Here is a 27,015-nt window from a genome sequence, read left to right as displayed (position 1 = left end):
TTCCTTGGTGGATGGGTAGAGGGGCCCCCAGTGTCTCTAAAGAGATACAGCCCACATTTCACTCTGTTCTGTTTCCTTTCAGACCATTTAAAAAGAGACTAAGGCTCAGAATGGAGTAAGAAAACGCTTAAAATGCATGGGCTATAAATACTAACTCCTAGCTCTGGTTTCGACTTGGTGTAGAGCCTTGGGTCACCACAATTTTGTGCCTCAAAACTCGGGTGAATCTGAACAAATATGATTTTCATTTTATAAAAAATACAAAATATCATACAAGCATATTAGCCTAAAGGCCTCAACAGATGATGGAGGGTGGAAAGCACGGAGTGAGTCACAGTACGGGTGGTCAGAGGCGCCTAATGGATCAATGAGAGATCCAGGCCCAAGGAGTGAGTCTTTCCCAGGCCTTCAGGCTGCTCCCATACCCACCTTCTACCTCGGCTTTTTCCCAGTTCTTTTACCACTTCCCTGAAGGAAAATAATAATAACTATGGTATTTGTTAAGCACTTACCATGTGCCTGGCACCGTTCTAAGCAATGGGGTAGATACAAGATAACCGGGGTTGGACGCAGTCCCTGTCCCCAATAGGGCTAACAGTCTTAATCCCCATTTTTACAGATGAAGAAACTGAGGCCTAGAGAAGTTAAGTGATTTGCCCAACATCAGAGTGGACAAGTGGTGCTTACTACAGTGCTCTGCACACAGTAAGTGCACAATAAATACGACAATGAATGAAGTGGCGGAGCCGGAATTAGAACCCATGACCTTCTGACTCCCAGACCCATGTTCTATTATTATTATTAGAGATGAGGGGATGGAAGCCTGGGAAAATGAGGTGACTTGGCCAAGGTCACACAGTCAAGTGCCCAGGCCTGGCAACAATGCTGCTACTTGATGCAGAGCTACTGTGGTCTCTGTCAGCCAGTACGTGTCAGCCTAAGTAGTCCTTCTGTAGAGACACTTCACCACTGAAGGCTAAACCCAAACAGGTAAGTGTGTGCAGGATGAATGTCGACAGGGTGGAAACTCTTGCTGCACACTGAGTCTGAAAATCCACCCGCGTGTCGTCTGCGGTAATATCAGAGAAAGTAATAATATTTGTTAAGCGCTTACTAAGTGCAGAGCACTGTTCTAAGCGCTGGGGTAGATACAGAGTAATCAGGTTGTCCCACGTGAGGCTCCCAGTCTTAATCTCCATTTTCCAGATGAGGTAACTGAGGCACAGAGAAGTGACTTGTCCATAGTCACACAGCTGACAAATGGCAGACCAGGGGTTCGAACTCATGACCTCTGACTTCCAAAGCCGTGTTCTCTCACTCTAGGCTTCAAGGTTCTCCATCACCTTGCCCCCTCGTACGTCTCCCCCCTTCTCTCTTTCTACTGCCCACCCCGCACGCTCCGCTCCTCTGCTGCCCACCTCCTCACTGTCCCCGATTCTCACCTATCCTACCGTCGACCCCCGGGCCACGTCCTCCCGCGGTCCTGGAATGCCCTCCCTCCTCACCTCCGCCAAACAAATTTACTTCCCCTCTTCAAAACCCTACTTAGAGCTCACCTCCTCCAAGAGGCCTTCCCAGACTGAGCTCCCCCTTTTCCCTCTGCTCCCCTTCTAGCCCCCTTTCACCTCTCCTCAGCTAAGCCCTCTTTTCCCCCTTTTCCCTCTGCTCCTCCCCCTCTCCATTCCCCTCAGCACTGTACTCATCCGCTCAACTGTATATATTTTCATTACTCTATTTATTTTGCCAATGAGATGTACATCACCTTGATTCTATTTATTTGCTATTGTTTTAATGAGATGTTCATCCCCTTAATTCTATTTATTGCTATTGTTCTTGTCCGTCCGTCTCCCCCGATTAGACTGTAAGCCCGTCAAACGGCAGGGACTGTATCTGTTACCGATTTGTACATTCCAAGCGCTTAGTACAGTGCTCTGCACATAGTAAGCGCTCAATAAATACTATTGAATGAATGAATGATCTTTCCAGGGATAGCAGTGCCAACCTGCAGCACAGAGTTGACACGCAGGAAAAAAGTAATACTTTGGGGGATTCTTTTTTTTGCTAGTCTTTTCCGGGGGAACTGAACAACGTGGACCCCTGAGGGCTCTCTACCGAAAATTTCCTTTCATGGTGGTGGAGGTTTTCTAGTCTTAAGGGAGACTCAAACACGCAAAGTTATTCTATGTGAAGACTACGCTGGGATTAGGTGGTAGTAGTAATACTATTTATTGGGCATTTACAGGGTGCAGAGCACTGTACTAAGCACTGGGAGAGCGCTTACAGTCCTCTAGACTGTAAGTTTGTTATGGGCAGGGAACGTGTCTGCTAATTCCATTGTGCTGTACTTCGGGAAGCAGCATGGCGTAATAATAATAATAATAATAATAATAATAATGTTTGTATCTGTTAAGCCTTACTATGTGCAGAGCACTGTTCTAAGCGCTGGGGTAGATACAGGGTAATCAGGTTGTCCCACATGAGGCTCACAGTCTTCATCCCCATTTTCTAGATGAGGTAACTGAGGCACAGAGAAGTTAAGTGACTTGCCCACAGTCACTCAGCTGACAAGTGGCAGAGCCGGGTTTCGAACCCATGACCTTTGACTCCCAAGCCCGGGCTCTTTCCACTGAGCCACGTGAAGTGGATAGAGCACAGGCCTGGGGGTCAGGAGGAGCTGGGTTCTAATCCCAGCTCTGCCACTTGTCTGCCCTGGGCAGGTCACTTCACTTCTCTGTGCCTCTGTTAATTCATCTGTAAAATGAGTATTAAGACTGTGAACCCAATGCGGGAGAGGGACTGTGTCCAACCAGATTGCTTGACCCACCCAAGCGCTTAATACAGTGCCTGTCACATAGGAAGGGCTTAATACCATTATTATTATCATTATTATTATCATTCCAAATGCTCACCAACTGATTGAGAGACTAAGCAAGGTCTCTGCCCCCGGGGGGGGGGGGGTTTACAATCTGACACAATCTGACAATGTATGGTGAGACTATGCCATCCTCACCATAACAAGGGAATTGAGAGAAATCAGATAAACAATAAGAGGAAGGAATATTACATACTATGTGATGTTCAATGGCTGACAATTAAGCAGAGCCCAGAGTGTCAGATAATTTGGGCAAGATCAAGGCGGTACCATCAAAAATTATGACTGCATGTGCAGCTCGATATTTCAAGCTGAAGATATTGCTTTTTAATGTAAAACCAGCTCATGTAAAATATCAAAATTTCCCTCACTTCTACAGGTTTAGAACCCTGAACCTAACCTTTTAGGGTCATTACAAAAGCACCCCTTTCCTTTTTATCGTATTTGTTCAGCGCTTACTATGTGTGTCACTGTCCTAAACACTGGGGTAGATACGAGCTAATTAGGTTGGACACAGTCCACGACCCACATGGGGCTCACAGTCTTAATTCCCATTTTACAGATGAAGTAAATGAGGCTCAGAGAAGTTAAGTGATTTGCCCTAGGTCACCCGCAGACAAGTGGTGGAGGCAGGATTAGAACCCAGGCCCTTCCAACGCCCAGGCCTATGCCCTCTCCATTAGGCCACGCTGCATCTCCCAAATCCCAAACTCCCCACGATTTATTTCCATACAACAAAACCCACAAACACTGGGATCAAATGGTTGGAGGAGAGTCAATAAAGTTATTAGCAGAGTGAATATGTTCTTCATATTTGTGAAAGCCTCACCATCCAATCTAAATTTTAAGCCTCTGGTGGCAGGAGAAATGATTTTTTTTTCAATGTTCTATCACCCCCTAGTACTACTACTACTAATAATAATGATAGTATTTGTTAAGTACTTACTATGTGCCAACACTGTTCTAACCACTGGGGTAAATACAAGGTTATCGGCTTGTCCCGCGTGAGGCTCACAGTCTTGATCCCCATTTTACAGATGAGGTAACTGAGGCACAGAGAAGATAAGTGACTTGCCCAAGGACACGCAGCAGACAAGTGGCAGAGCTGGGCTTAGAACCCATGACCTCTGACTTCCAAACCTGTGCTCTTTCCATTAGGCCTCGCTGTTTCTCCCCCCGCCCCCCGAAAAAATGATGGTATTTTTTGAACGCTTAGTATGGGACAAGCACTGTTCTAAGCACTGGGGGAGATACAAGGTAATCAAGTTGTCCCACTTGGGGCTCACAGTCTTAATCCTCATTTTACAGATGAGGTAACTGAGGCACAGAGAAGTTAAGTGACTTGCCCAAGGTCACATGGCTTATAAGCGGCAGAGCCGGGAGTAGAACCCACGACCTCTGCCTCCCAAGCCCGGGCTCTTTCCACTGAGCCACGCTGCTTCTCATAATATGTAGTACCTACAACAGGTACCCTAAGGGGAAATGGAAAAGGAAGGAAAGGCTTGGGAGGTGGTTGGTGGGGAGCAGGACAGAAAGGATGGGTGGGACCAAGTGAGGAAATTAGGAAGAGAGTGAAGGAGGAAGGGAAAAACCTGGTTGGAGTGAAGCGTTTGTCCCAATCAGGATCGGTAACTGAAACTATATGCAAGTGACACCAATCTCTAAGATCATTCCATTTATTAAATTTACATTTAAGCTCCCTCCATTTACTTCCTGAATTAACTGCCAGGACAGCATAAGGTCCGAAGTTCTGACCCTCAAAAGGATATCAAAGGACCTGGGTTCTAAGCCCAGCTCTGCCACTTGTCTACTGTGTGACCATGGGCAAGTCACTTAATTTCTCGGTGCCTCAGTCACCTCATCTGTAAAATGAGGATTAAGAGTGTGAGCTCCCCGTGAGACAGGGACTTTGTCCCACCTGATTAATTTGTATCTACCCAGCACTCAGTTCTTGGCACACAGTAAGCGCTTAACAAGTACTAAAATCATTATTATCAAAGGATTATCTATTGGTCTAACCAGTACCCCTGTTTGCACATCCTCTCTGCTCAGTTGGCTCCAACTCTAAAATGTTCCAGGGGAGGGCCAAGACTTCACCCTCAGACTGTGAAGGCTAGAAGTTCCCGCCCTGAAGCTCCATTTGAGGTTGGTCGCAAAGAGTCTCACGTTCCACCCCTTGAATTAAGCCCTGAGGGGCTACACACAGGGGCCTGGAGTTTAAGACACCCATCCACCTTACCCCTTCTATGCAGAGATATTCCGGAAAGTGGCACTCTAGAAATTAACGGTGGAGAGCAGCTTAATGGGGCAACTGCTTTATTTCCCCCCAGCCATGCTTTTTTCCCTTCCCAAATGCTGATTTGTTTCCTTTGAGTCTGTTTGGTACATTATACGAATGGCTCAGTGAGGCGATAGCTTCGTTACACCGGGACGCAGGCAAAAGACAGTCTCTCATCAACAAGAAGGAATACATGGCTGCTACAATTACGCAAAGTTCTTGTGACACCTACCTACTGTAAGTAATGGCGGGTACTCTAACGACGAGCTTGCGAGGCCGGCGAGTTAGTTCTTATGAAATGAGTAAGAACGGGGAAGCAGCGTGGCCTGGTGGATAGAGTACGGGACTGGGAGTCAGAAGGACCTGGGTTCTAATCCCACCTCCATTTGTCCGCCTCGTGAACCTTGGGCGAGTTAGAGCTTTCCTGTGCTTCGGTCACCTCAGCTGTAGAATGGAGATTAAGACCGTGAGCCCCTTGTGGGACATGGACTGTGTCCAACATGATTAGCTTGTATCTACCCCAGGGATTAGTACAGTGATGCACAGTAAGCATTTAAATATCATTTAAAAACAAAAGGAAGAGTAGGTAAGGCTCTCTCCTTTGCATGTTAAGTCGAGGCCACATGACAAGAGAATCAACCTTGGCCAAAGGCACCCCCCCATAAACTGTGAGCTTGTTTTGGGCAGGGATTGTCACTGTTTATTGTTGTACTGTGCTTTCCCAAGCACTTAGGACTGTGTTCTGCACACAGAAAGTGCTAAATATGATTGAATGAAAGAAAACAATATGGCCTACGGACATCTGCAAATAGACGGGGCTAGGAGACAGGAGGAGGTGGCTTCTGTAAGAGGGGAAGTGGAGGATAATACTGTTCTTGGAGTGAGGAGAATGGGTAGAGAGGAAACTTAGTCCTGCTGTTTCTGCTCTTTCCACCTTCCCTGGGCATTCCTTGCTATATGCCAGAATTTCTCCTGGCAAACCCAGCTGCAAATGGTAGGGAGCACCTACTGTCCTGGCCAGGAAAACGCTTCCAGGTTCCATATTGCAGACTGTACTTGGGCACTGAGTATTTTCTGGAAAGGGTACACTGCACCTAAACTGCAAGCCCATATGGACAGAGACTGCCAGGCACCTTCCCCAAATGTGGCATTCATGCAAATGACAGTGTTGAGTCAGAAAGAGATGACGACGACGATGGGATCTGTTAAGCGTATAATAATAATTAAAACAATAATTGTGGTATTTATTCAGCGCTTACTACATGCCAGCATAAGCGCTGGGGTGGATACATGTAAATAGGATTGGACACAGTCCCTCTCCCGTATGGGGCTTACGGTCTCAATCCCCGTTTTACAGATGAGGTAAATGAGGCCCAGAGAAGTGAGGTGACTTCCCCAAGGTTACAGTGACTTCCCCAGGGTCACACAGCAGACAAGCAGCAGAACTGGGATTAGAACTCATGACCTTCTGACTCCCAGGCCCATGCCCTATCCACTATGCTATTGAGCACTGTCCTAAGCGCTAGGGTAGACAGAAGATAATCAGGTAGGACACATTTCCTGTCCCACACGGTGTGCACAATCTTAATCCCCATTTTACAGATGAGGAGACTGAGGCCCAGGGAAGTGAAGTGACTTGCCCCTCACAGCGGACAAGTTACCAGAGCCAGGATTAGAACCCATGACCTTCCAACTCCCAGGCCAGTGCTCCATCCACTAGGCCGGGCTGCTTCCCAGAAAAAGATGGCAACAAGCACTGCGGGCCAGGAAAAAGCATTTCTGATTTGGTTGACTGTGAATGAAATGTTGTTGTTGTTTTACGCTGTCGAGTCGTGTCCGACCCATAGTGACGCCACGGACACATCTCTCCCAGAACGCCCCACTTCCATCTGCAATCGTTCTGGGAGTGTATCCAGATACCGGCTGAAAATACTAGTGCCCGTCAGGGGACTAACTCAGCGTGAGAGGAAACGCCTCTTACCTTTCACACAGTAGCTACAAAATAAGTTTATTGGACAACGGCCTTGTGATGGGTTTTTTAAAAAAAAAAAATCCAGCAGGCCTCCGCCTAGCCTAGAAGTGGGAGGATATTTACCGAAGTGAGAGGCTTAACCCCGAGTCTCAGAAATGGAGCCAGGCCTCTTGGTGAAAGCACTTCTCGCCTCTTCCTCCCCCTTCCTCCTTTCAAGCCTGGATTAATGTCTCGGGACCATGCGGTAGGGGTGGAGTCGCTTCTTACAAGTAGTCTAGCATTGGAAATGGCCTTTCGCGGATCCCGCTCCCGCCAGGAGGAGGAGGCCCAGTGACTAATACCGCTGGGTTCTGCCGAAGAAAAGTGGCTGGCTTCCTTTGATCAGCTGAGCGGTGTGCTGATCAGTGTGATTTCCCTGTAATGCTGACTGTGAGGGAGCCAGGCCGGGCAGGGGAGCTAGCGTCCGTGGGGCCCAGGCGGGGAAGCAAATTCCTCGGCCGCCGAATCGCGGAAAAGCGGTGAGGAACGAAAGGAGGCTGGCCTAGAAGCAGACACCTTAGTTCTGCCACCACGGTACTTACAGATAAACAGATCTCTGGAGGAGGATGAAGCGGATGCTTCTATAATTTTAATTAATCGATTGCAGCGCCACACACAACATGCTCGACAACGCGCGCATATTGCAATCGCTCTGAGCTCCCGAGCTCAAAAGCAAAACTGCCGTTTGAAATTTTTTAACCACTGGATTTTTGTGCACTAAAATAGAGGTGAGAGTTTTTAATTAAAACTGTGATGAAGTCAGAACTTCCAGAGTGGGTCTCTTGACATAGTTTGAGACAAAGGAAGTGTGCTCGGCACCTGAATGTGGGGAAGGGGCTGCAGCTGCACACAAATTCTATTCTGAGCAGCTGCCGGATTGACACTAGTTAATCGGCTTTCTTTCCACACAAATGTTTCTGGTAAGTCATGGAATTTTTCTGAAAATAAATATAGCAGTCTCCTGTTGCTCCCGTCCATGCGGCTCCTGAGATTCGCTTCTGGTGTTGCAGATTTCATCAGCACACTGTACTTCCTTCTAAGGAGGAGAAGTAAGAAGCGGCGTTCTAATCCTGTGGTTGTTTCTGGGACATAGCACGGCGCACTTCTGAATCAATCACTCCATCCGTCGTACTTACTGAGCACTTACCGCCCACGGAGCGCTGTATTGAGCGCTTGGGAGAGTACGACATACCGGAGTTGGTAGACAGGTTCACTCCCCACGACGACTTACACCGTGAGCTACTTGAGACGGGGACTGTGTCCAACCTGATCACCTGTATCTCCCCCAGCATTTAAGATAGTGCTTGACGCATAGTAAGCATTTTACCACACAAACAACAATGACAATGAAAACAACGAGCTTGGAGTCTAGAGGGGGAGATGGACATTAATAAATCGATTACAGATATGTACGTATGTGCTGTGGGGCTGAGGGAGGGGTGAATAAAAGGTGCAAATCTAAGCGTAAGGGCGACGCAGAAGGGGAAGGAGATGAGGAAATGAGGGCTTGGAACACAAGAAATGCCACAGTGGTGCAGTCCACTCCTTCAGCCAATCCAGTTTTCTATTTCTGACAGAGGCAACTAAGGACATAGGGAGAAACAGCATGGCCTACTGGCTTCATGGACCTGGGAGTCAGAAGGACCTGAGTTCTAAACCCAGCTCCACCATTTGTCTGCTGTGTGGCCTTGGGTAAGTCACTTAACTTCTCTGTGACTCAGTTACCTCGTCCGTAGAATGGGGATCATTGTAAACCCTCTGTGGGACAGAGACTGTTTCCAATCTGATTGACTTGTGTCTACCCCAGAGCTTAATAATGGGGAAGTAGCATGGCTCAGTGGAAAGAGCCTGGGCTTCGGAGTCAGAGGTCATGGGTTTGATACTCAGCTCTGCCACTTGTCAGCTGTGTGACTGTGGGCAAGTCACTTCACTTCTCTGTGCCTCAGTTACCTCATCTGTAAAATAGGGATTAACTGTGAGCCTCACGTGGGACAACCTGATTACCCTGAATCTCCCCCAGCGCTTAGAACAGTGCTCTGCACATAGTAAGCGCTTAACAAATACCAACATTATTATTAATACAGTGCCTGGCACATAATAAGCGGTGACAAATACCATAACAAACAAAACCCCAGTGTGATGGGCCTCCTTAATGCCTTTTTCCATTATTATAGATATGCCATCTAGCACAGGGAAGCCATATGGCCTAGTGGAAAGAGCTCCACCCTAGGCTCCACGTCACCTGTGTGTTCTTGGGCAAGTCTATGAACTTCTCTTCCTCACTTCCAACCTCTGCAAAATGGGGATTCAACATCTGTTCGCCCTCCTCAGACTGTGAGCCTCATATAGGAACTGATGATCTTTCATTCATTCAATAGTATTTATTGAGCGCTTACTATGTGCAGAGCACTGTACTAAGCGCTTGGAATGTACAAATTGGCAACAGATACAGTCCCTGCCCATTGACAGGCTTACAGTCTAATCGGGGGAGAGAGATATCCTTCCCAGTGTACAGTACAGTGTTTGGCACATAGTAAGCCTTAATCACCTCTCAGGGTCGCACCTGGAGAGTTGCCAGTACTCTACCAGTCTCGACTACAGGAGGGGGAGTCAAGCAGAGGCATCCCCGTTCCATTTCTAGCTAGGGCAGTGGCTAGCGAGTGGAAGGCCATCTGCTACAAGTCAAAACTCACCTGCGGCGGGCAACGGCGGCATGGGAGAGAGCCGAGGGCGGAGACTCAGGCTTACTGCGTGGAAGAAGGCAACGGTAAACCACTTCCGTATTTTTACCGGGAAAACTCTACGGATCCACTACCAGAGCGATTGTGGATGGAGGTGGGGCGTTCTAGGAGAGACGTGGCCATGGCGTCACCATGGGTCGGACTCGCCTCGACAGCATAAGACAGAAACAAGCCTTAACGATACCACAATTATTAGTATTCCCAACTATTCCCTCTGATGTTCCCATCAGAGACCCACTGCCGGTGACAACCTCAAATTTCTCTGAAGAAAACATCCTTTTAAATGTTATATTCTTCAAATGAGTAGATGGGGAGCCCGGTGATATGCTGTAATGGCTCACTGTGGTTGTTTTTCAAAGTAAACAGTCAACTGGAAAGGAATCAAATTCCCAGGACAATTGCCCACAACCCTAATACCTGAAATGAATTAGGTCAGCAGATGCCACATCATTTTAGTGTCCTCCACCTCCTGTGGAGTGCAAACACGGTCAGCCAATTTTTGATTCACATGCACCCTCCTGAGTATTTTACGGGGCCTTCTCCTCTAGGCTGTATAAGCTCGTTGTGGGCAGGGAACGTGTCTACCAACTCTGTTACGTTGTATACTCCCAAGCGCTCAGTCTAGTGCTCTGCACAGGGGAAGCGCTAAATAAATGACAATGACGGAGTCACCCTATGCCTGTGGTTGGCATAAACTGTAAACTCGTTGTGGGTAGGGAATACGCCTGCTTGTTGTTGTACTGTAATGCTAATAATTATTATGGTATTTGTTAAGCACTTACTACGTGCCAAGTACTGTTCTAAGCAACTCCCAAGCCCTGAATACAGTGCTCTGCACACAGTGAGCGCTCAATAAATACAATTTAATGAATTAATAAAACCCACACCTCCAGTAATAACCGAGTCGCTCAATGGTTCGTGCTGCAGTGGACTATATCAAAAATGCCACAGTTGAAATGTTAAGAGGACAAGCAAACTAGTGGAAAAAGCAGAGGACTGGGATTCAAGAGACCTGGGTTCTAGATGCAGCTCCGCCACTTTTTTTTTAATGGTACTTTTTAAGCATGTACACTGTACTAAGCACTGGGGTAGATTCACACTAATCAGGTTGGACACAGTCCACGTCTCACAGAGGGCCCTAGTCTTGGTCCCCATTTTCCAGATGAGGTAACCGAGGCACAGAGAAGTAAAGTGACTTGTCCAAGATCACAGAGCAGATAAGTGGCACAACTGGGATTAGGACTGTACATTCCAAGCGCTTAGTACAGTGCTCTGCAGAGTAAGCGCTGAATAAAGACTACTGAACGAATGAATGAATGAACCCAATGTCCTTCTGATTCCCAGGTCCACGCTCAATCCACTAGGCCACGCTGCTTCTCACTCGGCTGCTGTGGGCCTTATTATGGTTATTATGGTACTTGTTAAGCACTTATTGTGTCAAGCACTGTTCTAACCACTTGGGTAGATACAAGTTCATCAAGTGGGGCACGGTCCCTGTCCCACCTGGGGCTTACGGTCTAAGTAAGAGAGAGAAGAATAGATAAGGTAAATAAGATACCGAGAAGTTCAGTGACTTATCCAAGGTCAAACAGCAGACATGTGACAGAACTGGAATTACATCTTCTGACTCCCAGGCCCGTGTTCTTTCCACTAGGCTACATACTTCTCAAGGTACATCTTTTCTCATCCATAAAATGGGGACAAAATACCTATTCTCTCGCCCTCACACTGTGCGACTTGGGAAGGACAGGGATTATCTTGTATTGCCCCGGGGCTCAACACAATGCTCAGTACCTAGTAAATGCTCAAAACTATAACCATAATCACAACTATTATTAAAACTGGTACTATGCAAGCGTGGCTCAGTGGAAAGAGCCTGGGCTTCAGAGTCAGAGGTCATGGGTTCGACTCCCGGCTCTGCCACTTGTCAGTTGTGTGACTGTGGGCAAGTCACTTAACTTCTCTGTGCCTCAGTTACCTCATCTGTAAAATGGGGATTAACTGTGAGCCTCACGTGGGACAACCTGATTAACCTGTATCTACCCCAGTGCTTAGAAAGTGCTCTGCACATAGTAAGCGCTTAACCAATACCAACATTGTTATTTAGCGTCAGAAGTAACAAAGCCTAGTATAATAGAATAATAGAATTTCTGGAAAAAAGACATTATATTAAGTCACTGAGTCGATGGGAATTAGGGATTGGTCCACTCTAGGTCTAAGACATTTCAGTTTAAAAACAAAATGTCCATATTCAAGAACCATGTGTATTTTTAAAGAATATTATTTAAACTACCATTTTTATAAACAGAATACAGTTCAAGCCAAAATTTTATACCACTGATGATATAAAAAAAACCCATCTTTTTAACCTAACTGAATACAAATGTACTGCCTTCAAAAAAAAAAGGTGTGTTAATTGTTATGCCAGGCACTGGGAAGACACAGAGGAGTTAAGTGACTTGTCCAAGGTCGCACAGCAGGAGTGGCAGAGCCGGAATTAGAAACCAGGTCCTCTGACTCTCAGGCCCTTGCTCTATCCAGCGTGGCTCAGTGGAAAGAGCCCAGGCTTGGGAGTCAGAGGTCATGGGTTTGAATCCCGGTTCCGCCGCTTGTCAGCTGTGTGACTTTGGGCAAGCCACTTAACCTCTCTGTGCCTCAGTTACCTCATCTGGAAAATGCGGATGAAGACTGTGAGCCTCATGTGGGACAACTTGATTACCCTGTATCTACCCCAGTGCTTAGAACAGTACCCTGCACATAGTAAGCGCTTAACAAATACCAACGTTATTATCCACTAGGCCACGCTGCTTCTCAATGTTCAGGGGCTGTAGCATTCATTCATTTATTCAATCATATCTCATAAGTGCTTACTGTGTGCAGAGCACTGTACTAAGCGCTTGGGAAAGTACAATGCAACAATAAATAGCAACAATTCCTGCCCACAATGAGCCCACAGTCTACAGATTAGGGCAGATGGACAGGGTGCGACTCACCTCCTCTAATGTAGGGCTTTGCCTAATTGTATTTACAACAGTCTAACCCTTTATTCCACTGTAAAGGCCCTGCCGCTTCACTGGCAACAATCGGGTTCCCGTTTTCTGTACTTCTAGGCAGTAATCTGGTTCTTCTGCCCAATTCTGATGCTCCTGGAATTGAACTGTACGATGCCGTACTATCTGGCATCAGAAAAGGTCAGCGAGCGATTAGCAGAGTTTGGTACAAATTGCCGGAAAGCTGGAAAGCCAGCTCGGCTGAAAGCCATGCCTAGCTCTGGGATTTTGATACTATTTTTAGGCGCAAGAACTGTGCTAAGCAAGGGAATCCCTGTGTTATTCAAGAAGTGGGTAGGTGTCAGCTGTGTTACATGAGATCGGGCTATATGAATTCAAATGGAGGCTCAACTGTGCTCCAACTCTTCATCCTGAACGGAAGTCAAAGCTGGAGTTCAAAGTTTGCTCGGGATCATCTAAAGTCCTAAGTGGATAATAATAATAACAATAATAATAATGGTATTTGTTAAGTGCTTTCTCTGTGCCAGGCACTGCACTAAGTGCTGGGCACTGTACTAAGCGCTGGATGGCGACTGTTCAGAAATTGACTATATCATAAAATTGGGATGGCAAACAGAGTCCGTGAGATTGAATGACAACCCTGGAAAGAATTTAATCTCCATAGTTTTAGGATCAATAGTGGAAGGTGCAAAGCCATTTTCTAAACTTCCCCATGCATGGGATGGAAAATGACTCTATCAATCGGAAGACAGAGGGAAAAAAATGAAGTGCTTCTTTGGAGGAACCAGATTTCCAAAGAGTTAGAACAGTTAGGTGGGATTGATCAGAGGAGAACCTTGACTATCTGATCGCCAACAGACTAGGTCTGGACTTTGGGTAAAATAAGTCCCTAATCCTTACTTCCTTCCTATCCTGACTCTTCAGCTTCCTGAATCAATAAAAAAATACCACGTTCCCAAGTCCTTTCATCCTCCTTTCTCTAGACTGCAAGCTCCTTGTGGGAAGGGAACCGATCTACCAAGTCTGTTCTAGTACACGCTCCCAAGCACTTAGTACGGTGCCCTGCACACATAAAGCACCCAATAAATACAACTGATCGACTGGCTGAAGCTACCAGAGATTGACTCTTGGCAAAAAGCGGCGCGGGAAAAGGTTCGGGATCAAGCCGCTGGAGAAATCCATATGCCATAAAATGATCTAAAGCCATTCTCTGCCAAGGCTCCAGATTAGCTGCTGAGGAAACACATGCACCAAATCCATTTAACAATATGTGAGAACAGAAAGAGAATGGGAAGAGGAACTGGGGACTATTTATAAAAATCCAGGGATCCAGTCAGGAAGACAGGGCGATGGCTTGGGAGATCAATGCTGGGGATTTGAGGGCACCCTTTGGCACCCCTAAGTGGATTAAATTGATTTTTCAACTACACTCAGTTCTCCTACAACGTTCTTAACGAGCCTGGTTTAGAACAGGTGCCCTAAGTGTTTATGTGCCCGATTGTTTTTTCTGACATTACCATCATGTTTTGCACAGAGGGACAGAATAATTTTCTCTGATTTCCTAACCGCGCTCTATCCAAAACGCACAATGAAAACACACATCATGAAAGAATTAAGTGGATATGAATTGCAACTAGTTCCAGCAGTCTGAACAGTTGTTTTTAATGGGATTTGTTAAGCGCTCACTATGTGTAGGCACTGTACTATTACCTACAAGATAATCAGGTTGGACATAGACCACAGCACCCTTTGGGGCTCACAGTCTTCATCCCCATTTTACAGAAGAGGTAACTGAGACAAAGAGAAGTGACTTGTCCAAGGTCACGCAGCAGATTAGCAGCAGAGCCAGAATTAAAATCTAATGTCCTCTGTCTCCCTGGCCTGGGCTTTATCCTCTATGCCATGCTGCTTCTCTAGCTGAGATCCTATAACACATTTTTGATTCCAAGTTCACAACTAATGCCTCATGTTTGTCTTGGGATTTTTGCTCAGTGTGCTGTGGCTCCTCTCATATGCCAACCCCTCTGCCCCCAAATTTGGTAACGTAATGACTTGCAAAATGTTATTATTCAAAAGGGATTCAAAAGTTTTTCTGACCAAATACATGAAAATAACATTATTGCTTTCTGGTCCTTCAGTGCAAGTTGAGAAAATAGACATAAGCAAGAAAAGTGATCCTAAGAATAAAAGTTGTCGGGGGTGAAGTAAGCATGAAAATAAACCCTCCTCCTCCTCCTCAAGGAGCAGGTTTTGCATGAGGAAGTTTTCAATACCTCTGACACCAGTTAGAGTTTTGCAAAATTATAACTATGCTCTGACTGGTAAAAAGGAACCCCATGGCTCAGCATTTTCTACCCTTAATCACAGTGTTTTGCATGAACGGAACATTAATATTTTAAAGCAAATAAAAGATGGGAGGCTTTTCTAGAGACATCTGACCCACTAAAATGTTTTTGAAAGCTAAAGCTTGAGATGGATGTGTTCACATGTTGGTAAAACAGGCCCCATTTCTTTCCCGAGGAACCAGGCAATACATCAACTTATTATCTTCGTTTTTTTTCTCTTAAATCTACTTGAAAGAGAAGTCAGATGCCATAAAGTTAATATAATGATAGTGATCTTCTAAAAGTTATGGAAGGAAAGCCTGTTTACTTGCAAGGTTTCCAATAGGTGACTTACGTAAATGAACTCTGCTTGGATCTACACCCAAACGATGCTGGGATAAATATTTTATGTCAAATTCGACTTTCTTATTCTACTCTGAATCCTGGCAACTCAATCATGCTGCTTTTGACTGAAAGAAGCTTGCATATCCTAGACGGCAGAAGTACTGGGATAACTTTGCTTTCAGCCCCCAAACTACATTTGATGACCATTCTATAACTGGTAAATTAATCACTACTAATTCGGTACATTTCCTGTTCTAGTCTTCAAATCAGAGCCATGAAAGTCAAGAAAGTCTTCTGGAGACCCTTTTGTATTCAAAAAATATTCACCTTCATGATTCCCCAATTTCTTTTTTTTATAAACATTTAAGACCTGCTGCTAGGGATACACTTTCCAATTCCATTCAATTGAATTTATTAGGCACTTAATGTGTGCAAAGCACTGTACTAAGCGCTTGGGAAAGGGCAATACAACAACTAATGGACACATTCCCTGCCCACGACGAGGTCACAGCCTGGGGCGGGCAGACATTAGTACACAAAAATTACGGATATAATAAATTAGATACTTGATAATATAACCTGACTTGCTCCCTTTATTCATCCCCCCCAGCCCGATAGCGCTTATGTATGTATCTGTAATTTATTTATCTTAATGTCTGTCTCCCCCTCTATCCTGTAAGCTCACTGTGGGCAGGGAAAGTGTCTGTTATTGCACGGTAAGCGCTCAAGAGATACGACTGACAACTGAGACTTAAAAATGCAGTAACAACAACAAAAAAAGGACTATTAAATAAGCATTTTCCTTAAAAACACCCAATGAGAACAGCAGCAAAATAGAGCTCGAGAGGAACAGTGCTTTAATACTGGCTCCGTCCCCATTCTGCAGGTGTCTGTCTGCCTCATGATGACACTTTTGGCAACACAGGATTACTAGCACCAGGAGGCTCAAAAATGCACCTCTTAATAGACGGCTTGACTTTTTAAATACCCTTGTCTCAACAGCTAATGCAAAACACGTTTCTTACCGTGAGCTTTTCAACCAAGCTAAACAGCTCTCTTGCCAGGGCGAAAGAGGTGAACCACCTATTTAAATGCTCTGAATTTTGGGAAATTTCATAAGAAAAAATATAAAACTGAAAAAAAGTTTTAATTAGGCAATAATTATCGGTAATTTTTATTTCTAATTAAGCCTTTTCCCTTCAGTGCTGCATCTTTTACCCACTTCCCCTGGGACTCCTGGGAAGACACCCAGAGAGAATAATAAGACCTAGCGAGTGTTATTGGGTTTAGGCAAGGTGAAACTGTCACCATGACAAATTAACACCTTAAAATGATTTCTAGGTTAAATGTTAAGATGGGGATGACATTAGAAGGAAAAAACTTTTTTTTTTTTTTTTACTAGTCCATAAACCTCACGGGTCATCTCACAAGTTCTTGCAGGTGTCTGTTACCAAAAAAAGACAAATCAAAAAATAAGAGGCACATATTTATATTAGATCTTTAACACGAACAACTAATTTAGGGCTAAACGGATCTAAACAGGGCAAGGGGTATTCCATGGGAAAAGGACCCAACTTTCTCTCCTGTTCACTCACTCTAGCCTACTTCACAATGTTTCTTCCTGTCATTAGGTAAAGTTAGCTGAGCCCTGCGGTATAATCGTTACAGAATTTCTCTTTAAATGTTCTTTAGGCAGGGAGACTTCAGGGCAAGCTGCGGAATCCATGTGGTTCATGAGAATCCTTCCCCTTTAAGAAAAGAAACCACGTGCTATTCTTCTCCCCAGGGCACAGCTCCATGAAATAGTTTCATTATTTACCAGCAGAAATATTTTGGCTGGGACATGCTTGGTTTTGTGCTGATTTATTATAAAAGCGACGAAATGCCACATCTTATAAGGGGGTAATTTATTTGCTCTTAATCTGAGCAAAAGACAGCAAAAAAACATTAAAAAATCAAGAATTTTTAAAAGCGTTGTTGAAATGCATCCTGAAAGTGAACACAAATTGTTAGCAAATAAATGGGTGGAAGAACACTATTACTAGCATTTGACAAATGGGACTTTTTTTTTCCCTGAACTGAGAAGGTATTCTTTAGCCAGGTATTTTCCCCAATTCACACTGTACTTAGTCAAATGAAATGCAACGGTTCTCTCGAGGCACTTCCAACAGGACAGTTTAATGTATGGGACCTTTTCAAATCTGATTTTCAAACTGCATAAGCAAGCTGTTTCATACAACTACCTTTTCACACAGCTATAACTTTTTGCGGCCTGGGTCTCTCTGTTTGAATGGAACCTTACGCTAGCACCAAATAGATAACAAATCCCCAAATTCTGGATTCTATAGAATGGTTTGCCCTTTCGGGTGTCTAGCACATTTCTTTTCTTCCCAGTTGAGAAAACAAAAATGGTGTGTCTTTAAAAATTACCCACATGTAATGTGACTCAAGCTGAAACATGCAAGATCAACTAAAATCCCAACTCCATGAGCAGCATGGGGTTTTCACAAGTGCTAATAGAGGAATGAATTGGTTTTCAGTTGGGGCAAGGCTACTCTAGTTTTGGCCCAGCTTATTTGAAGATGTATCCAAATTAAGATCAGTTCACGAAAAAAGGTATTTCTCATCCATCCACATCTTGGCTAAGATGGAAAGGATTTACAAGGCTGAGAGGCAGGCTCCACAGGGAAAAAAAAAATCACTGAAAAAATAAAAAGGCACTAATGCAAAATTTTGCAGGACGGTTTAGACAAACCTGAAACTCCCTCTTTTCCAACACCCTGTAAAATCTATTACCGGGTGGGCTGACTCTTCCCTGACAGATGAGAGAATGGACCTGATAAAAGTTGGGTTCAGTTCTTCATGGAAATTCAAAACACACCTGCTTTTCCTACTTAGGAACGGATTTTGCTGCCAATCAATTTTCCCACTCATAGACGGAAACAAGCTTATTAAAGTTCAACTACAGGAAAATCTTATTTAATGCAAAGGGTCTCATTGAGATCTGCACAATGTAGCACTAAGGCAGAAACTCTGGGCTGACAATCTCAATTCACATCTTTAAATGATTATAAATTACATATTTATTCATATTAATGTCTGTCTTCCCCTCTAGACTCTAAGCTCGTTATGGGCAGGGAATATGTCTGTTACATTGTACTCTCCCAGATGCTTAGTACCATGCTCTGTATATAGTAAGCACTCAATAAATACGATTAATTAAAATCTTAATGACACAGGAGCCGAGAATCCACGTCACATCCACAACAATTTCTAACCATCCTGTGGAAGACACGTAGCCCTGTTGAAGTCAGCAATCCCTTTAAGGTTCAGCTGCTCTGGCAATTACATGTGTTTTGTTGGTGAAGAAATCAGACTCCGGGCTATGGAGGAAAAATTAGATTTTCCCCAGGTCAACCAAGCTCACAGGATGTCAAGTGAGTAGTAGGGGAGCAACTAGAGGTAGCTGGGGCAGGAGATTGTCAAATGTCAGATCCGAAAAAATGCCACTCAGGCTGATAGCCTAGGAGAATTCTCGTACAGAGCAACGAGTGATTATAAAAGCCTTAAGCTAGTCACCTGCATCATAACAGAAGTTTTAGTCACTAGGATTTTTTCCTTCACCAGGGAGTGTAATACAGTCACGATTCTCACCACTTCCACTTCTCCCCTTTCCTAAAACCAGCCAGTCCCTTGGACATAAATGATTTTGGGGGTATTTCCTGTTTACCAATCAGACACAAAAGATAAATAGTCCTGCCTTCTTATGAAATTCAAATTGAAGCATCTCAACAAATGACACTCTTCCTCACGTGAGCTTTTTCCCCTCACTGCCAAATACATCCTTTTCAAAAATATTTGAACGGGTTCGTTTTGGAGAGGAGGGTCTAGTTTTCCATATTCCACAATTCTACACTTTTCAGCTGGGGGAGATCACAAAATATCTGATTTATGTGAACCTCAGTAAAGACGGAATAAACGATTTTGAAAATCAAAACTAGGGAGTCAACCCAGGAAGTAGGTGATGAGTGTTTCAAACAATGGGAATAAAGAACTGGATAAGGTCCTGACATCTCTGCAGGACTAAAGCACAGGAAAGAACAGAGAAAACATGGGTTGGAAGTCTCTGTGTTCACTAAGTTTCCATGATGGATGCTTACAAATGGCTCCCATCTGCTGCCTTTGTCTACTGATGTCCTTTAGGAATTTTTTGTCTTGATTTTTTTGTGCGCTTGTGCACGCACGCATGTGCACAAGGATTCTACTGAAGCTTTTAAAAATGCAAATAAAACATTCTATGGAAAAGCCAGGCTGCCAAAACATTTGAAAAAGGAAACAACCCTAATGTCTTGTACTTAATTAAAAGGCAGAGGTGGAATAACTGACACTCTCAAACAGATCAGCCTTAAATTTATGATAAATTTTAAGAAGCTTGGTAGTGAAAATGCATATTCAGAAGAGCAAGTTTCGAGTTTTGTCTATCAGCAAACTCCTCGGTTCTACTGGACCCATTCCCAGAGGCCATTTAACTTTCCAAAAGCAAGTTCATTTCTTAAATATAAAGACAACACTGATGATGTGAAATAAAATTTCCAAATGTGGATAGAAGCACCAAATGAAACGAGGTCAAAATGGTGAAGCCAGCAAAGATCATTTTTCACAATTAGATCATCCTGAGAGAATGAAGTTCAACCCTGGCTTCTATCTTGGTATATCTTCTTTGCGAAAGGGTCCTGTTCTTTGAAAATAAAGTGAATTCAGCTTCTTAAAATCCTGGGTGAGTGGGAGAGGGAGAGAAATCAAGGGCATTATCTAACGACCTTCCAGGCTTCACTTCTTCGAGTATTTCGATGCTTATCAAAGAAATCACCCATCTTTTAGAGTGAGGTGGAGACAGCCAGCCAAACTCACTCTCTTCCCCTCTTCAAAGCCCTACTGAGAGCTCACCTCCTCCAGGAGGCCTTCCCAGACTGAGCCCCCCCTTTCCTTCTGCTCCCCCTCCCCTCTATACTCTTCCTCCTTCCCTCAGCACTGTGCTCATTTGTATGTATTATTTATTACCCTATTTTTTTTGACAGTGAGGTGTACCTCTCCTTGATTCTATTTATCTTGATATCTATCAAGATGATCTCATTTCCCCCTTCTAGACCGTGAGCCTGTTGCTGGGCAGGGATTGTCTCTATCTGTTGCCGAACTGTATATTCCAAGTGCTTAGTACAGTGCTCTGCACATAGTAAGCGCTCAATAAAGACTACTGAATGAATGAGCAAGAGTAAGGGCAGACCCCTTCTGCCCCACATGAATGCTCGTTTCCTAAGGGGCACCTTTACCCCAAGATTATGAAGCTCTGAAGAGTCACTTGCTCTCCAGTCTCCCCCGTGGGACAACAGCAGCTCAAGAGCAGATTTGTTTGCCCTTCTGACTTAGCTTCGACTACAGCGGTCTCTCCTGTGACATGGGGATTGCATTCCTGAAGAAACCCACGTTAAGCAGAAATTGAGTTAAAGCACTCACCATGCCCACGTGCACAAATATGTCTTAAAGCATTGCATCACACAGTAGTCCAACGAGCTCGCAATGCCAGATGAACACTCCGTCACGTTCTAGTCAAGATGACTAGTGAAAACACAGGTTATGGCTGAACATCTCCTTATTCTGCTTATTCCATATTTATTAGTGCCCAAAAAGGAATACGGTGCTTCAGAGTTAAAAAGGGAAATAAATTAAAAAATCCTGTTGGGGCTTTATGGAATCTCCCATTTCCCTTATACCTATAATTAAGTTCATTGAAAGGTATTTCCACCTTCTTTGCTCCAGGAACTTGCCATGTCAATTTGGGTAACTTTCCCTGTGCTGAAATTAAAAGAATACTACATTTTGTCTCTAATAAAAAAATCATCTAAAAAAGAAAAGCAGTAATGGAATAATGTTCTGTGAGGAGAAAGGACTAAATCTTCTGACTAGGGCTTTTCTTCTAATCCTGATTAAGATAAAACATCTTGCAAAGAGAACATAGAAAACTTTAGGACTATCTCTAGAGCATCCTAGGAAAAACGGGACAACTTGGGCGGGGTGCAAAGGGTCTTCAAGTGGAACAGGCTAAAGTGATGTGGCAGAAAGGAAGAATAGTGCCTATTCTGCAGCGGAGGCATGTGTAGCTAAAAAAAGACTATGATCCCAATGTGTAATGCTGAAAGTCAACCTAAAAATCAATTTAGCATATTCTGAAAGGACAAAAGTCTTTGTAAGCAATTAAGAAGGATACCCCTGAATTCTTGTCTATGGTATTAGTTAAGCTGTATGTGCCAGGCATCGTACCAAGCACTGGAGTACGTCCCTGCCAATCAGGTAGGACACAGTCTATGTATCATAAGGGGCTCACAGTCTGAATCCCCATTTTACAGATGAGGAAACTGAGGCTCAGGAAAGTGAAGTGACTGAACCAAGTTCACACAGCAGACAGGTGGTGGAGCTGGGATTAGAACCCAGGTCCTTCTGACTGAAATATCCAGTACATAAGAAAACTCAATGGAGGGCAATCAGTTCCACACCTAACACCGCTTAATAGGAGATGCAAGTTGAGGAGGGGTGATACAGATATACCAGGAAATGAACTGTATCTGAATTCCTCTATCAATTAATGGTATTTATTGAGGGTTTATTGTGTACAGAGCACTGAACTAAGCACTTGGGAGAGAACAAGTCTAGACTATAGGCTTATTGTGGGCAGGGAATGTGTCTGTTTATTGTTGTGTTGTACTCTCCCAAGCGCTTAGTACAGTGCTCTGCACACACTAAGTGCTCAAGAAATACAACAATGAAAAGTTGGCAGAGACGTTTCCTGCCCATGAGGAGTTTCGAGTTTGAAGGGGGCAGAGTCATTAAAATAAATTAGAGATATGTATATAAAAGTGCTGAAGAGCTGAGGGTGGGATGAATAGCATGTGCTTAACGGATAATAATAATAATTATGATATTTGTTAAGCGCTTACTATGTGCCAAGCACTGTTCTAAGTGCTGGGGAATATACAAGCTAAGCAGGTTGTCCCAAGTAGGGCTCACAGTCTTAATCCACATTTCACAGATGAGGTAACTGAGACACAGAGAATGTAAGTGGCTTACCCAGGGTCACACAGCAGACAAGTGGCAGAGTTGCGATTAGAACCCTCGACCTCTGACTCCCAAGGCCAGGCTCTTTCCATTAAGTCACGCTGCTTCTCTAATAATAATAATAATGTTGGTATTTAAGTGCTTATCATGTGTCGAGCACTGTTCTAAGCACTCAGGTAGATACAGGGCAATTTGGTTGTTCCATGTGAGGCTCCCATTCTTAATCCCCATTTTACAGATGAGGTAACTGAGGCACCGAGAAGTTATGTGACTTGCCCCAAGTCACACAGCTGACAGGTGGCAGAGCCAGGAATAGAACTCATGACCTTTGACTCCTAAGCGGGGTGCTCTTTCCACTCAGCCACGCTGCTTCTCTAAAGGATAGAGATCCAAGTGCATAGGTGAAAGAGACAAGAGAGGAAAAGAAAAGCAGCATGGCCTAGTGGAAAGACGAGTTTGGGAATCCGAGGCCCCTTTCTAATCCAGCTCTGCTTTGCTGTGTGACCCTGAGCAAGTCACTTAAGTTCTCTGTACCTCAGTCCCCTCAACTGTAAAGTGGGGATTACCTATCCTCCCTTTCACTCGGACTGGGATCTCATGCGGGACAGGGCCGATGTCTAACCTAATTAACTTCTACCTACCCACCTCAGGGCTTTGAACAGTGTTCGAAACATAGCAAGCACTTAAATATCATTTTAAAAAAGGGACATAATCGGGGAAGGCCTCTTGGAGGTGTGATTTTAATAAAGCTTTAAAGATGGAGAGAGTGGTGGTTTGTAGGATGTGAAGCGGGAAGGGAGTTCCAAACCAGAGGAAGGACTTGGGCAAGAGGTCAGCAGAGAGTCTGAGGTAGTCAATAGGTTGGCGTTAGAGCAGCGAAGTGTGAGTTTACTCATTCATTCAATCGTATTTATTGAGCTCCTACTGTGTGCAGAGCACTGTATAAAGCACTTGGAAAGTTCAATTCGGCAACAAATAGAGACAATCCCTACCCAGCAACAGGTACAGATTGGGTTGTAGTAGGAAATCAGTGAGATCAGGTAGGAGATTGAGTGCTATAAAGCAAGTGGTAAGGAGTTTCCGCTTGGTGTGACGGTGGATGGATGAGCAACCATTGGAGGTTCTTGATGAGTGGGTAGACAGGGACTGAACCTTTTTTTTTTTTTTTTTTAGAAAAATGACTACAGCTATTGATGAATGCTTTAGCTTGTTATTAAAAACTGTTGATATAGATGCAGATCCACCAACCAGACCTGTAAGTCTTCCGATAACTCCTATGAACCGGGGATTGGAAGACCTGAAGAACACAATTTGAGTGTCCAGATCCCAGTGCATTCAAGGCCCAGATTATGAGGGCAAAATTTTAAATTAGATTTAGAAATCATATTATTAGCCATTGCAGGAAATGAAGAATTGAATGAATTCTTCAGTGGTCTGCTCTGCTCATCAGACAGATTGCGGCACTCGACATTAACCACCGATTTCAGTGCCCTCCGGTGATGCCCTTCTCAGGTAAAATGCAGTATTACAATAATCCAGAAGGAGTGAATCACCCCTCAGCAACATCTTCACTCTGGAAGCAAAAGATCCGCATCTCCTGGCCGGTCAAGCACAACTTTTTGGCAATGGACGAGAGAAGGATTTAAGAGTAATAGTGAATCCAGAAGAACTCCCAACGCTGAGAACGCCTTTGATGTTTCTGGGGCACAATCCCTCAAGCCTTCAGTGCCATTGTGTTCTTGGCCGGTACTTCAAAGTCGTTCACTCTTCCTATCAAAATCATCTCATCTGAAGTGAGTTGAAGCCAACTGGGTTTTATCCAGGAGAGAAATTCTGATCGGTTTCTGAGACCGTAAGCCTCTTGGGACTGATGCAAAGGAGAAAGAACTGATTTCTCCCATGCACTAGTTGCAGTAAAAGACGGGCACCACCAAATCTCTCTCAGTACAAACTACAAAGGAAAAGTGAGATAGATTGCAACTCCGGAAAACTGACTAGGCAAAAGAGTAGGTCCGACCTACTATTTATTCTGGGATCTTTAATGACTGAAGTTAATATTCTCCAAAGGGATCAGCTAATTACTACAGCCAGGTTGTACATTCAAGTCAGAAGTACTCTACGGTTTAATGGTATCAAAGGATGCAGATAATTCATGGATCAGGACATCCACATTCCGTTGCATGGACCACCTTGCTCACCAGCCTCCTAAGCAAAGAAGCCAGAGACATTTTAATTATTGTGCCTAATTTCCTACTTTGGAAGCCGTTTGGAGGAACAGATGTCAAAAGAGTCTTGAGATCCTGTGTTCTGGATCTGTCGGAAATAAAGCACTGAATCTATGGGTCCGGGCATTTGGATTCTGGTTTGGAATCTGCAATGAAGTTTAGCAGGTCACTGAACTTGAATGTCAGTTTTTCCATCTTTATATGAAAAAAATAATCCTGCCACTTAGCAATTTGCAGTAATCAGTTCTCCCTTGTAGACAACTCTGTTATATTGTACTTTCCCAAGTGCTTAGTACAGTACTCTGCACATAGTAAGTGCTCAATAAATACGACTGATACGATTGACAAATGGGAAAGCTTAACAATGTTTGGATGAATGGCGCAATAAAAATGCAACGTATTTTTCCTAAAGTGAAGAACTCCCACCATCCAGACCTTAATTTTGATGTACACGGTATTCATCTATGAAGAATTTACTGCGCGTTAGAGCTACTTCCTGAAAATTCCCACGAGAGAGTTAGTCGATGACCTGTTGTATCCGGTGGTGAGCACTTGTTTGGAGGATAGGGAAACGGAGGCATAAAAAGGGGAAGAAACTACCTCAAGATCCCCCAGTGAATGAGCTGTAGAGTCAGAAACAGAACTCACATCAATTGACTCCCTGTCCAGTGCTCTAATCACTGGACCATATTGCCTCCGAACATTTATCTTGTTTCAATCAAATGTCCTGTGCATTACATGTGAACTGGGCAGAGCAAAGGCCAGCAATTTCTCCCCTGAAAAGCTTAAGAATCCATTTTACTATACTATTAAAGTTAACAATGGGAATGGTTCTGTGAATGGCAGACTGCTTGCCGACTGATTCATACTTTCCCAGACAAGGTTAAGTGCTTCTGCCTATGTCACGAAAGTGTTCCAAACAGTTGTCAGAAGAGGCCATCTGGATGGGATGTGTTGTTCAGCGGCAATATGAACAATAACTTTGAGATTACAAAGTCTAAAATCAAATAAGTATCCATCGGCAAAACTGGCACCCTTCCCCTCTCCTCCAAAATAATAAAAAGAATACACAAAATCTAAGAGCCAGGTAGGTGAATGCACCTCGGAATAGCAATTCTGCATCACCGTAGAGATATTAGTGGTAACCTACCAAAATGCTAGAAAACCATGAACTATTGTTAACAAAAAACATAGAACCTGAAGAACGGAGGAATTCAAAATAAAAATGTGCACAAATCTCAGAGAATAAATAATGATCTTTATGCCCAAATGCAAGGAATCATTCCCATTTCACAAATGAGGAAACCAACAAAGGTCAAACAACTCCTAGCACTCATGGAGTCAGAAAGAGAGCTGAGAATTTAACACAAACCCAGTCTTACGTTCAGACCGCATCATCCACCTGCATCATGGTTCTACATCAGGAATTCTCTTCAGCTAATTTTCTTGGATTCAGACGGCTTCTCTCTCTTCTCACCCTTTTTTTCCTCTCCATTCTATTAAAATACCCCATTTGAAAAAGCAACCAGGAGAAGCAGCATGGCTCAGTGGAAAGAGCACAGGCTTGGGAGTCAGAGGTCATGGGTTCCAATCCCTGCTCTGCCACCTGTCAGCTGTGTGACTGTCGGCAAGTCACAACTTCTCTGTGCCTCAGTTCCCTCATCTGTAAAATGAGGATGAAGACTAAGCCCCACGTGGGACAACCTGATTACCCTGTATCTACCCCGGCGCTTAGAACAGTGTTCTGCATTTACTAAGCGCTTAACAAATACCAACATTATTATTATTATTAAAAAATGTTAACAGAATAAACATTACAGTCCCATGAGCCCTACATGGACAGTCCGATCTGATTACCTACTAGCTGCCTCAGATAATAATAATAATGTTGGTATTTGTTAAGCGCTTACTATATGCAGAGCACTGTTCTAAGCGCTGGGGTAGATACAGGGTAATCAGTTTGTCCCACGTGAGGCTCACAGTCTTAATCCCCATTTTACAGATGAGGGAACTGAGGCACAGAGTAGTTAAGTGACTTGCCCACAGTCACACAGTTGACAAGTGACAGAGCAGGGATTCAAACCCGTGACCTCTGACT

The 27,015-nt window shown here is 44.1% G+C and overlaps 1 protein-coding gene and 1 non-coding gene across 11 annotated transcripts in view; one reads left to right on the top strand and one right to left on the bottom strand.

Moving 5' to 3' along the window:
- Positions 1 to 27,015, bottom strand: part of PHF21A (PHD finger protein 21A) — a 198,121-nt gene that overhangs the window by 119,390 nt on the left and 51,716 nt on the right. The gene's annotated exons all lie outside the window — the stretch shown is intronic.
- On the top strand, positions 9,707 to 9,844 carry LOC114810604. The gene has a single exon (XR_003758300.1). It is a non-coding gene; the product is annotated as a small nucleolar RNA SNORA7 (small nucleolar RNA).

This window comes from Ornithorhynchus anatinus, chromosome 3 (assembly GCF_004115215.2).
Source record: "Ornithorhynchus anatinus isolate Pmale09 chromosome 3, mOrnAna1.pri.v4, whole genome shotgun sequence".
Lineage (NCBI taxonomy): Eukaryota > Metazoa > Chordata > Mammalia > Monotremata > Ornithorhynchidae > Ornithorhynchus > Ornithorhynchus anatinus.
Note: the sequence above shows the minus strand (reverse complement) of the source record. Positions and strands in the feature narration are given on the sequence as shown.